Source organism: Gorilla gorilla, chromosome 10 (genome assembly GCF_029281585.2).
Source record: "Gorilla gorilla gorilla isolate KB3781 chromosome 10, NHGRI_mGorGor1-v2.1_pri, whole genome shotgun sequence".
NCBI classification, from domain to species: Eukaryota; Metazoa; Chordata; class Mammalia; order Primates; family Hominidae; genus Gorilla; species Gorilla gorilla.
The window spans coordinates 82,532,104-82,546,457 of NC_073234.2; positions in this window are offsets into that span (position 1 = coordinate 82,532,104).

A 14,354-nucleotide genomic window follows, 5' to 3' on the forward strand; every position below is an offset into this window, starting at 1 on the left:
AAAAAAATATTGGGGGTGTTTTATTTTAAAATCAAGAAATTTCCTTTTTTTTTTTTCTGGCCCCACCAAGGCTCCTCCTTCTGCTCTCCTACCCATCCTTAAAAGTCCCTCTCTAATTCCATTTAATTATCAAGTATTTTAAGTCTATCCTCACCACAGTCAGACCTAGTCATTTATCTGTAGTTTACATATTGCACGTTGCGGCACTTTCCACCATCAGTCTGATAATAATAACAGCTACTTTGTCCAAGATCATAGTTTGTAAATGGTAGCTAAGAAGAGCTCCACTCTGTCTGACATCAAAGTCAATACCCCTCTTCCATATTGCATTTTGTAAGTTATAACAACTAGACAGCGATCTGCAAAGGGTTGGGATAGTATCAATAGTATCATGACATCTAGCACAGCACTGTGTACAAAATGGGTAATCACAAATGTTACTTAATTTGAAATGATAAATGCAAAACAGTTACTTTGTGGGTTTCTTTCTACATCACATATCATCAAGCAAAAACAGTTACTTTGAACATACATATTCAAATTATGTATATTTTTAATATAAATTTAATAGGTCATTTTATTGGCCCTTAAAATTCATATGTTCTTTAAACATAGCTTTGTGTTTTTTTTAAGGAAAGGAATATGGGAAGCAAACCAGTGGACTATAATAATGTGTTATTCTGAAGTAAAATATTAGAAAGTGAGATAATATAATACTATTTAAGTTGGAAAATTCCACTGAAAAGAAAATAATTTTTTTACAGTTTCACTGTGTTGCCCAGTCTGGAGTGCAGTGGTTTGATCTCGGCTCACTGCAACCTCTGCCTCCCAGGTTCCAGTGATTCTTCTGCCTCGGCCTCCCAAGTAGCTGAGACTACAGGTGTGCAGCACCATGCCAGGCTAATTTTTGTATTTTTTAGTAGAGACGAGGTTTCACCATGTTGGCCAATCTGGTCCTGAACTCCTGGCCTCATGCGATCCGCCCACCTCGGCCTCCCAAAGTGCTGGGATTACAGGCATGAGCCACCATGCTGGGCTGAAAATAAATTCATCACCTGAGAGAAAATGTACACTTTACAATCTATATTATATTTTAAATTTTTGTTATTATTTGACTTTTCCAAATTCACAGTAGATGGTTAATGATGCACATTAAAATATAGAATAATTCTACAGAGGAAATTCACTGGTGCACAGTAGTATTTACATACTCTTCTCAAGAATTCTATGATGTCGAATGGGCCACAAGAAATCCTATTTGACTGAGCCATCCCAAGAGAAATTATGAAGATCCATTTGTCCAGATTTTGGGGATTGCTGGTGGAAGAGATTTTAAGATACTAGAAGATGACTCGGAAGACACGAAATTCCTCCTGAGACAGGAGAAAGTCACATTGTGGAAGATGAGTTTGGAATTGAGAGACCAGCTTCGATAGAAAATGACCCTTTCAAGAATAGCACCATTCTAACTGGTGTGAGATGATATCTCATTGTGGTTTTGATTTGCATTTCTCTGATGGCCAGTGACGATGAGCATTTTTTCATGTGTCTGTTGGCTGCATAAATGTCTTCTTTTGAGAAGTGTCTGTTCATACACTTCACCCCCTTTTTGATGGGGTTGTTTGTTTTTTTCTTGTCAATTTGTTTGAGTTCTTTGTAGATTCTGGATATTAGCCCTTTGTCAGATGAGTAGATTGCAAAAATTCTCTCCCATTCTGTAGGTTTCCTGTTCACTCTGATGGCAGTTTCTTTTGCTGTGCAGAAGTTCTTTAGTTTAATTAGATCCCATTTGTCAATTTTGGCTTTTGTTGCCATTGCTTTTGGTGTTTTGGTCATGAAGTCCTTGCCCATGCCTATGTCCTGAATGGTATTGCCTAAGTTTTCTCCTAGGGTTTTTATGGTTTTAGGCCTAACATTTAAGTCTTTAATCCACCTTGAATTAATTTTTGTATAAGGTGTAAGGAAGGGATCCAGTTTCAGCTTTCCACATATGGCTAAGCCAGTTTTCCCAGCACCATTTATTAAATAGGGAATCCTTTCCCCATTTCTTGTTTTTGTCAGGTTTGTCAAAGATCAGATGGTTGTAGATGTTTTCTGAGGCCTCTGTTCTGTTCCATTGGTCTATATATCTGTTTTGGTACCACTACCACGCTCTCTTGGTTACTGTAGACTTGTAATATAGTTTGAAGTCAGGTAGCGTGATACCTCCAGCTTTGTTCTTTGGGCTTAGGATTGACTTGGCAATGTGGGCTCTTTTTTGGTTCCATATGAACTTTAAAGTAGTTTTTTCCAATTCTGTGAAGAAAGTCATTGGTAGCTTGATGGGGATGACATTGAATCTATAAATTATCTTGGGCAGTATGGCCATTTTCATGATATTGATTCTTCCTATCCATGAGCATGGAATGTTCTTCCATTTGTCTGTGTCCTCTTTTATTTCGCTGAGCAGTGGTTTGTAGTTATCCTTGAAGAGGTCCTTCACATCCCTTGTAAGTTGGATTCCTAGGTATTTTATTCTCATTGAAGCAATTGTGAATGGGAGTTTACTCGTGATTTGGCTCGCTGTTTGTCTGTTATTGGTGTATAAGAATGTTAGTGATTTTTGCACAGTGATTTTGTATCCTGAGACTTTGCTGAAGTTGCTTATCAGCTTAAGGAGATTTGGGGCTGAGACGATGGGGTTTTCTAAATATACAATCATGTCATCTGCAAACAGGGACAATTTGACTTCCTCTTTTCCTAATTGAATACCCTTTATTTCTTTCTCCTGCCTGCTTGCCCTGGCCAGAACTTCCAACACTATGTTGAATAGGAGTGGTGAGAGAGGACATCCCTGTCATGTGCCAGTTTTCAAAGGGAATGCTTCCAGTTTTTGCCCATTCAGTATGATATTGGCTGTGGGTTTGTCATAAATAGCTCTTATTATTTTGAGATATGTCTCATCAATACATAATTTATTGAGAGATTTTAGCATGAAGGGCTGTTGAATTTTGTTGAAGGCCTTTTCTGCATCTATTGAGATAATCATGTGGTTTTTGTCTTTGGTTCTGTTTATATGCTGGATTACGTTTATTGCTTTGTGTATGTTGAACCAGCCTTGCATCCCAGGGACAGAGTTGAGTAGTTACAACAGTTGATCATGATGGATAAGCTTTTTGATGTGCTGCTGGATTCAGTTTGTCAGTATTTTATTGAGAATTTTTGCATCGATATTCATGAGGGATATTGGTCTAAAATTCTCTTTTTTTGTTGTGTCTCTGTCAGGTTTTGGTATCAGGATGATGCTGGCCTCATAAAATAAGTTAGGGAGGATTCCCTCTTTTTCTATTGATTGGAATAATTTCAGAAGGAATGGTACCAGCTCCTCCTTGTAAATAGGAACACTTTTACACTGTTGGTGGGACTGTAAACTAGTTCAACCATTGTGGAAGACAGTGTGGTGATTCCTCAGGGATGTAGAACTAGAAATACCATTTGACCCAGCCATCCCATTACTGGGTATATACCCAAAGGAATATAAATCATGCTGCTATAAAGACACATGTACACATATGTTTATTGCAGCACTACTCACAGTAGCAAAGACTTGGAATCAACCCAAATGTCCAACAATGATAGACTGGATTAAGAAAATGTGGCACATATACATCATGGAGTACTATGCAGCCATAAAAAATGATGAGTTCATGTCCTTTGTAGGGACATGGATGAAGCTGGAAACCATCATTCTCAGCAAACTATCGTAAGGACAAAAAACCAAACACCGCATGTTCTCACTCATAGGTGGGAATTGAACAATGAGAACACTTGGACACAGGAAGGGGAACATCACACACTGGGGCCTGTTGTGGGGTGGGAGGAGTGGGGAGGGATAGCATTAGGAGATATACCTAATGTAAATGATGAGTTAATGAGTGCAGCACACCAACATGGCACATGTATACATATGTAACAAACCTGCACGTTGTGCACATGTACCCCAGAACTTAAAGTATAATATATATATACTATATATATAATATATATAGTATATATAATATATATACTATATATATTGTATATATAATATATATTATATATATAGTATATAGTATATATAATATATATTATATATATAGTATATAGTATATATAATATATATTATATATATTGTATATATTATATATAGTATATATATTGTATATATTATATATATAATATATACATATATATAAAATATGTAATATATAATATATTATATATATTATTATAATATATTATATATAATATATATATTATAATATATTATATATATAATATATATAATTATAATATATTATATATAATATATATTATTATAATATATTATATATATTATTATAATATATTATATATAATATATATATTATTATAATATATTATACATATAATATATATATTATTATATATAATATATTATATATATAATATATATATTATTATAATATATTATATATAATATATATAATATATATATAATATATATATATATATAAAAGAACAGCACCAGAGGGAGTTTCCGGAATGTGCTCCAGGATAGCTATTGAAAACTTGTTCTAAATTTCCTGTGGGGAGACTTCTAAAGCTAAGGTTACTCTTTGGAGGCTGAAAAAGTTGTATCCATCATTTAAAGTCAATTCAAGGTTTTCTAAGAAAGAGAAAAAAATGATTTTTCCTTATTATTGAGTGTAGTGTGTATTGCACACTTTGACGCCTCTACAGTAAGGTTAGTGAACTTATAACCCACATGGGAATTCCATCTAGCCATCTGTTTTTTATAAGGCCCATCAGCTAAGAACAGTTTTTACATTTTTAAGTGGTTTTCTCAAATTAAAAAATAACATTTATAATATGTGAAATGTATATGAAACTCAAAAATTAAGTGTCCATAAATATAGTTTTGTTGAAACACAGCTACACTCATTTGTTTATGCATTTCCCATGGTTACTTTTCTGCAACAATGGCAGAGTTGAGTAGTTACAACAGAGACTGTATAGCCCACAAAGCCCAAAATATTTACTGTCTGTATCAATTTACAGAAAAAGTTTGCCAACCTCTGATCTACAATGATGAGGGAGCAAACGGGAGATACATAACGTGATGAATATGAATGCATGGAGAATTCTCCAGTGAGTTAATATCTTAGGAGTCTTGAGAAAGTTTGAAAAGAAATATAAGAGAAAGTCTCATAAATAATAATTTTAATGAGAAATAATTTGGAGAAATAGCAAGGAATTCATAAAAATGATATCAGTGAAGCTAAAAGCTCTGAAGATTCTCAGGCTTGTGAAAATTATTTAAGCAAGAAAAAAAGTTTTATTTGTGAGTTAAGGAAACAAGAATGGCATAAAAGCTACAGAATGGGGTAAATGGCATAATGCTACCAAAAAGAAGAAATTAAGTTGAATTACTTAACTCTTTTTAACTCAGCTAACTCCTTAAGCATGTTCTATCTTTTCTGTGGAGACATCATCATGTAGAAAGAGCAAAATAAATATTAGCACAAAGAAATGAGAGACCAAGAGAATAAAATAGTAAAGAAATATCCATCTGTTTTAGTTTATCTCAAGGCCTGAATGATCAATATCTCAAGGTGACAGAAAGATTGGCATCTCGGTCTATCAAAAGGCCATTGACTGTTACTAAGTGGCTATTGATAGTCTTTGAGAATTTGGAGAGAACCGAAGAGGGGCTTAAAATTTAGAGTTAGAAAAATCAAACCTCCAATTTTTTTTTTTAAAAAGAATGCTGCAAACTGTGGGATTGAGAACTTGATATGACTCCCAGTAAGACTCTAGGGTGAATTATTGTGTCTTTAAGCACTAAGAATGGAAACTTGTGATGAGGAGGAAACTGAATAGGTTTATTATTTTTTAATCAAGCCAGAAAAAGCTCATATTTTTAGATAGAATTATAATATATATCTTGATGTTAGGAAGTCCTTTGACAGGTTCTCTTCCTTTGCAGAAGATATAGAAGGAATGATGTTGCAGATTAAGAAGTATCATCAAGTGCAATTACGTTGATTTGTAATTAGAGTACTTTATTAATGATATTCCCCAAAGTGCTGATTAATGAATTAATGCCACGTTATGGAAAATTCTCCAGATGTAAGTTACTCTCTCTCTCTCGCTCTCTCTCTTCTTTTCACCAAATAATTTCGTTCAGGATATTGCTGGCATGATGCTCATGCCAAGGAGTAGCTAACATCTCATGGTAAAATCAAGATCCAAAATGATCATCAGAAATTGAAACAAAGCTATACAATTAGATCTCAAACAAAACAAAGCAAAACAAGAACAACAAAACAAAAGCCAAACAAATCACAATTGTGGTTCTCAGTGCCAGTTGCACATTAAAATTATCTGGGGAGACTTTTATTTAATTGGCCTGGGGTGCAACCTGGGCATCAGCATTTTAAAAACACATTCCAAAGGATTTCAAGTTCAGTGAGTGTGGAGAATCACCTATAATACACTAACTATGGAAGTAGAGGAAAGGGTGGTAAGTGGAATAACTATAGCCCAGTGCATGTATAGAAATGTTTAAAGGATTCTGTGGGACTGTGAGATCGATGAACCAATGATCCTGTGAGATGTGGCAACTGAAAAAGCTAAAATTATCCTTAGTTGTAGATACCAAATAGAAAATTAGGAAATAGTAGGTTGGGCGCGGTGGCTCATGCCTGTAATATCCCGGCACTTTGGGAGGCCGAGGCGGGTGGATCGCTAGAGCTCAGGAATTTGACATGAGTCTGGGCAACATAGCAAAGCCCATCTCTACAAAAAAGTACAAAAATTAGTTGGGCGTGGTGGTGTGCACCTATAGTCTCAGCTACTCAGGAGGCTGAGGCAGGAGGATCGCTTGAGCCTGGGAGGAAGAGGTTGCAGTGAGTGCCACTGCACTCCACCCTGGGCAACAAAGTGAGACACTGTCTCAAAAACAAACAAACAAACAAACAAAAAAACCAATTAGGAGATAGTAAAAGCTTACTTTCATTTGTAAGTAATTACTCTTATAAGGCAATTACTCTTGTATTATGCACAGTAAAAAGGATGTTTAGTGCATCATATTGTTTAATCTTCACATTAACTTTGTGAGATAGATATTACAATCCCGAATTTGTGGTGGAGAAAACTGAGGCTTAGAGAGGTTAAGTAACTTGTCTAAGACTTCCGGCTGGTATCTAGTTTGGCTAAGGTTTACTGAATTATTACATGAGTAATGAAGTGCAAATGGCCTGGAGAGACCAATTGAACTGGGAATTTATTACAAAGAAAAAATAATAAATGATATTTTAATGAAGAGTTGGTGCTTAAGTGAATACAGATAATGAAGAAAATACAATTTCAAATATTTTCTCAAGATTTTCTAGCCTAGGATATTGAAATATTTGTAGACCTATGGAAAAAATGTGCCAATAAAAAAGAGGGCTTATTTTCTGGAGAAAAATAATTTTGGTTTTTAATAATACAGGAAATATTTATAAAGTACTTACCTTCTGACAAGTATTTTATATTGATCTAATTTAAGCCTTATACAACCCTATGAAATAGGGACTATTCATATTATTCCCATTTAGAGAAGTTTCCCAAGAGATTACAGCATAAGTGGTATAATCAGGATTTGAGCCCAGGTCTATGTGAGCGAGAGCTGGCACTCTGAATTGCTCCACAGCCACTCATGTCGAGTTTAAGGTGACTGTGTAATATCCAAGCAGAAGTATGCCAGAACAGTTGGAAATAGGTCTAAAGCACAGGCAAAATGATTAATTATAAGCGTAAGTAGTTAATAGTTTATAAATATATCTAGTAAGTAATCTTAAATGGAACATTAGCACAAACAGTTTTGTGTCTCATAAATATTTTATCACTAGTTGCTAAAAATTCTTGAATGGGACAGATATGCCCTATTTTATACAATCCCTGGTTCCTTCTTTGTAATAAATATCTCTTGCTCATCAGTGATGACAACACTGAGTTACTCTTCTTTTATCTTAGACCAAATACTCTCATTTTGGGAGGAAACTAAAAAAAAAAAAAACTAGAGTTACTTTGACTCTTGCATTCTAAATAAGTTCATTTGTATTTAAACCATTTAAAAAATGGTTTCTATTTTTATTATTTGAAAGCTTTATTGAGGTATAATTGACATCCAATAAGCAGCACACATTTAAAGTGCACATATTGATGAGTTTTGACATATATACACACAAGTAAAATCATTACCACAATTAAAATAGCAAATATTTCCATCATTCTAATCTATTTGGGAACGCCTTAATGAGCCCCTTAATAAGAACTCTAATTTATTTGGTAGTCCCTCTCTCCATCCTCATCCCCAGGTAACCACTGATGTGCTTCGTGTCTCTACAGATTAGTTTGCAGTTCCTAGAATTATTTATAAATAGACTCATAGATTTTACTTTTTATTCTTTTTTTGCCTGACTTCTTTCACTTAGAATGACTTTGAAATACGTCCATGTTTGGGTGGGCACTATGGCCCACTTTGGGAGGCAGCACTTTGGGAGGCTGAGGCGGGCAGATCACTTGAGCCCAGGAGTTCCAGACCAGCCTGGGCAACATGGTGAAACCCCGTCTCTACTAAAAAATACAAAACTTAGCCAGGCATGGTGGTGCATGCCTGTAGTCTCAGCTACTTGGGAGGCTAAGGCAGGAGACTTGCTTGAACCCTGGAGGCAGAGGCTGCAGTGAGTCAAGATTGTGCCACTGCACTCCAGCTTGGGCGACAGAGCAAGACCCTGTCAAAAAAAAAAAAAAAAAAAAAGCAAAGAAGAAAAGGAAAAGAAAAGAAAAGAAAAAAAGAAATGCATCCATGTATACATGCTTCACTCTTCTGTATTGCTTGGAAGTAATCACAGTTTGTTTATCCATTCATCTTTTGGTAGACATGTAGTTTGTTACAGTTTGGGATTATGGCAAATAGATGTTATGAATATTCATGTTCTTTGTCTTTGTATGGACATATGCTTTCATTTCTCTTAGGTAAATACCTAGGAATGGAATGGCTGCAGATGTATGTTTAACTTTTTAAGAAACTACCAAACTGTTTCTAGCAGCCATGTATAGGAGTTCCAGTTGCCCCATATCTTTATCAACACTTAGTATGATAAGCCTTTTAAATTTTAATGATTCTAAGAAACATTTAGTGGTATCTCATTGTAGCTTTGTCTTTCTCTGATACTAATGATTTTGAGCACCTTTTCGTGTGTTTATTTGTCATCCTGTAGCTTCTTTGGTGATATGCCTGGTCAAATCTTTTGCATGTTTTGAAATCAGGATTTCTGTCTTCTTATTACTGAGTTGTGTGAATTGATTACATATTCTGAATACAAGTCTTTTGTCAAATATATGTTTTACAAATATTTTCTCTTGTTTTAAATCATGGTTAAACTGTTAAAAGTAATCATTTACACAATCAATAAACATTTTTCTCTAAACCAATTATAGATTGTGACATATCTTAAATGTTAATAACCACATTCTTTATAGCAAAGCCCTGACACTTGCTAGGAATTGATGCAAAGTTTTTATTGCTTTCTTCATTAAATACAAAGAGCGTTTACTTCAGTTTCTCTTCTTAGGTCACATAGAAAAGTTTACATTTTCCAAAAAGATGTTAATATAGCAAAACACATTTTATATAATCAGCACTTTTCTAGAATGGAATATGTTTACTACTTCATTTACTAGTATAAGTAGTAACGATGGACTAATATCATTGCATAAAATATCCATTGCTAAAAAAATCTCAGTACTATTTCATCACATTTATTTTCATTAAAATTCCTATTTATTCAGCTTCATTTTATCATAATTTTTTCCAGTCCCTAATCCTTTGGGTTCATAATTTCTCTCTACTCTTTAACATCTTTTTTTTTTTCAAAAATCAAAACTTGCACTTGGTAGTAAGCAGAATACCTTTTAAAGCAATAGGTAAGTCATCATCAGCACAACATCTATATTTGAAGCAAATTGCAGCATTTGCTGAATTCTAGCCCTTTTTTCTGCATCCTTCTGTCAAAATTGATAACCATCTTTACATTATAAAGTTATATTTTTAGTTGTCTGAAAATCCCGGACAGTGCACTTATCAATTCGTATCAGAAAATGTTATTATCTTTAAATGCCAGATGATGGATAATATAATACCATCATAAAAGTCAAAGGTAAGAATAAAACTAGTAGATATTCCAAAGGAAGTACCTCTGTGACATAAATAATCTTTGTCATTTTCTCTAATATGCTGCAAATGTATTTCTAACTCTAAAAAAAAAATCCTTTCACAGAATCACAATTACATTTGATTTAGAGTGCCACTAAATATTAACCAAGACCTTCTAACAGTTGTTTAGAAGAGAGGAGATCACAGGAACATCTCTAGCTGTTGGGTTGTTTCCCAACAATTGGAAATAAATCTCCTTGAGATTAGTCTTATGTAGCATTTACTTCCTTTTGTATCTAAATTGAGTTCAGTATTGATAAATGATACATAACAGGAAGCATTTTGTGTCTGTTCGAGTGTGAAGCTGTCTACACTGAAACATAAATCAGAACTGCCTTTTTCTCCCCATTAACATATCAGCTTTTTTTTAACTGAGAAAATAATTTATTTAATTGTAAAGCAGGAATTTTATTTTTAAAAACCATTTAAGAATAACCATTAATGCCGGGTGCAGTGGCTCAGGCCTGCTAGCACTTTGGGAGGATGAGGCGGGTGGATTGCCTGAGCTCAGGAGTTCTAGACCAGCCTGGGCAACACGGTGAAACCGTCTCTACTAAAAATACAAAAAAATTAGCTGGGTGTGGTGGCGTGCACCTGTAATCCCAGCTACTCGGGAGAATCACTTGAACCCAGGAGGTGGAGGTTGCAGTGAGTCGTGATCACGCCACTGCCCTCCAGCCTGGGCAACAGAGTGAGACTCCGTCTCAAAAAACCAAACCAAACCAAACCAAACCAAAACAAACAAACAAACAAAAAGAATAACCATAATTACCATTAACCAGATCTTGAATTTGTCCATTGGAGATTTAAATTTTAGTGAATTTTTTAAAAATCCAAAAATTGACTCCGAAGCAACCTTTTTCTCTAAACTTTCAGGCTAGATCATTTCTTTGGTTCAGGACTTAAACCATTAAACTCTCCCTACTCCAGACTGGATCCAAGACAACTTGAGTAATAGAGAAGCAAGATTCTTAACTGATGTGTAGTCTACTTCTTCTCCTTCAAAGCTCACTAACTCAGGATTTTTGTGTTTTTTTTTAATTGTTTTATTTTATTGGATGTGAGATTTTTTTGGCAAGGATTGAAGTAGGAGACACAGTGAAATGGTAGAGAAAAAATGTAAATTTCATTTTATCAAAGAAGCCCACTGCACTATACATCAAACTAGTGCAATGGCTCTTCAAATAAATCGCTTGGCAATGGAAACAAATAGGCCAGATGCGGTGGCTCACGCCTGTAATCCTAACACTTTAGAAGGCTCAGGCAGGTCAATCACTTGAGTTTAGGAGTTCGAGACCAGCCTGGGCAACATGGTGAAACCCCTGTCTCTACAAACCAAACAGCTTAGCTTCAAACCAGGTTTTAAAACCTTTTTTTCCTTTCCTCTTTTCTCCCCAGTCTCAAGATACAGTTCTAAAATAAACTACACATGTGTTTTATACCCTCAAAATATTTTCTTTCCTCTGTTCTCCCCAATCTCAAGATATAACTTTGAGACAAAATACATATGTGCTTCCTTTCATCTTAAAATACAGCCTCAGAATGTATTATAAACCTCCACTCCCTTTCTTTTCCTGTACTATACTCCCATGCCTTCTGCATATTTATTTACTTGAATGCTTCTTAAGTGCGTGACACACTCACATATCTGGTCATATATTTCCTTAAAAGCTTCAGAGGCCAGATCCTGATATGGACCAGACACCTTTGAAAATCTCTCCCCAGTAAAGGCAGAAACTCACTCCCAGCTAGAGATTGACCAAAAGATTGACTGAGTAATTTATAATCTATTTGGGCCCAAAATGGCATTGGCCCCTTCACCAAATAAAACAATAATTAAAAATAAGCAACTGGAGCAGATCGCACCACCTGGCAATTCCTAGCCCCCTTCTTCTCCCGCATTCCAAACCCCTCTCTACAAAAAAAAAAAAAACACAAAACAAAACAAAACAAAAAACCAAAAAAAACCCTGTGCTCCCTCCACCAAGGGAAAGTGGACATTTTTGGAAAGAATCCCACCTGCTCTTATCCTTGCTAACATGGATGATAAAGTCTTGCTCTCTTTTTATCACACCTCATTATTATTTTGACTTCTTTTCACAAACAACAAACCGTGGACCCCTTTTGCCGGATACAATTTTTGGTGGCCAGGACGGAGAGCACTGTGCGTTCCCAGGGGGCCCTGGGCCTGCCAGACCTATCCCCTGTCAGACAGGGCATGGAGCCTCCTGTGAGTGCCAGCTGCTCGTGGCTAGCTGACCCTGTGGCCAGAACATTAGAGGAGCTCCCAGCAGCTGCCTAGGCACCTTTGTTTCAGGGAACCTCCCTTTCTTTTCTTGCCATGGCATCTGCTGCTTCCAATGCTTTGCTGATAAAAAGAAAGTGACATTTTGAAGAAGTTGACAAACTTTGGAACTGAGTTGTTGGTGTGCACCCAACCTTCCTCTGCCTCTTTTGGGGTGTTGCTGGGGCTCTGCTCTGTTTAGACTTAGCTGCTGGCATCACCATTTAGGCATTTTTATGCATTTGTACTTGTGACACACTCAGGGCTTTGCTCACATCGACTCAATCATCTAGGAGGACAGGTTAAAATTAAGATATGAAATGTGGAACTCTACCCAGACCCGTATGGGGATTTGTTTGGAAGCAAGCCGTTTGTATACATTTGTATTTGTTTGTATTTGTGGCATCCTCAGGGCTTTGCTCACATCCAACTCTGTCACCTGGGGGGCCGTTTTGTGATATTTGTGTGTGTATGGGCCCTGATCTCTCTCTTTCCCCTTCTTCCAACTTCATCCTCTTGATTATCTTGGAAGCTACCCACAGCCTTACTCCTCTGGGCCCAAAGCACCCTTAACTCTCTCTGGCTGGAAATGGCTCAACTTGACTGGCGACTTGTGGAGGTGGGAGATATTTGTCCCACACCATGTAGGTCTGGGGTGCTAAGGCTCTCCCTGATGGGAGATAAATGAGGGTGGGTTGGGGGTACTGACCCCACACCTACAGTAGCTGAAAGGCTCACAAGCCCTCCTGTAAAACTTGACCTCTTTCCTCTCCATTCCTTTCTTTTCTCTTTCCCTTGTTCTGTTCAATCTAGGGGTCTAGCCTTGAAAGGGAAAAACAGTTTCCAACATTCTGGCCTCTAATTTTGTCGTTCTCTTTGAAACTCCAAGTGGTTACATATTATGGCCCATTTCTCTGCACACTTTAAACTGATAGACAAATTACAACAAAAAAATTCAAAGCTCAAAGAGTGAACCTACACTATAGAGTTAAATAGAGTCTTATAAAACTCTATCTTCCTTTTTCCTGCCTGCTTTAAATCTACTGTTACTAAACTGCTAGTACTGAGAGAAGACTCATTATTTATGGCCTAACTACAATATAAACATTAAAACTCATTTAAAGTATATATTTTAAAAAGGTTTTGTTAAACCAAACTGCCATAAAGACTACTTTACCCCGGATTTTGGTTCACAGCCTTGCTTAGATTACCTAGCAGGGCAAACCAAGTTTAGCCATATGAACAGGTTCCAATTTTATCAAAAAAATAACCTAAGAGTCAGCTATCTTTTATATGTCTGTGAGTTGGTGGTGCTGTCTCATGACTAGAGCTCCAAGGTAAAAGCTACTGAATCTTTGTGTATGTATGTATACATGTTTAGCTATGGATACATAATATAGTTACATTCTGTCTTGTGTCTAACATACTACCAAATTGACATGTAGGTAAGTGAATACTCATAAATTAATCCCGGCTGGGTGAAGTGGCTCATGCCAGTAATCTCAGCACTTTGGGAGGCTGAGGAAGGTGGATTGCTTGAACCCAGGAGTTTGAGACCAGCCTGGGCAACAGGGCGAAACCCTGTCTCTTAAAAAAATATAAAAACTAGCTGAGTATAGTGATGATGCCTGTAGCCCCAGCTACTCTGGAGGCTGAGGTGAGAGGATCACTTGAGCCTGGGGAGGCTGAGGCTGCAGTGAGCCATGATCACACCATTGCACTGCAGCCTGGGTGACAGAGTGAGATCCTGTCTCAAAAAAATAAAATTAAGCCCAAATGCTTTTCAAGTTCACATGCACCTTTGAT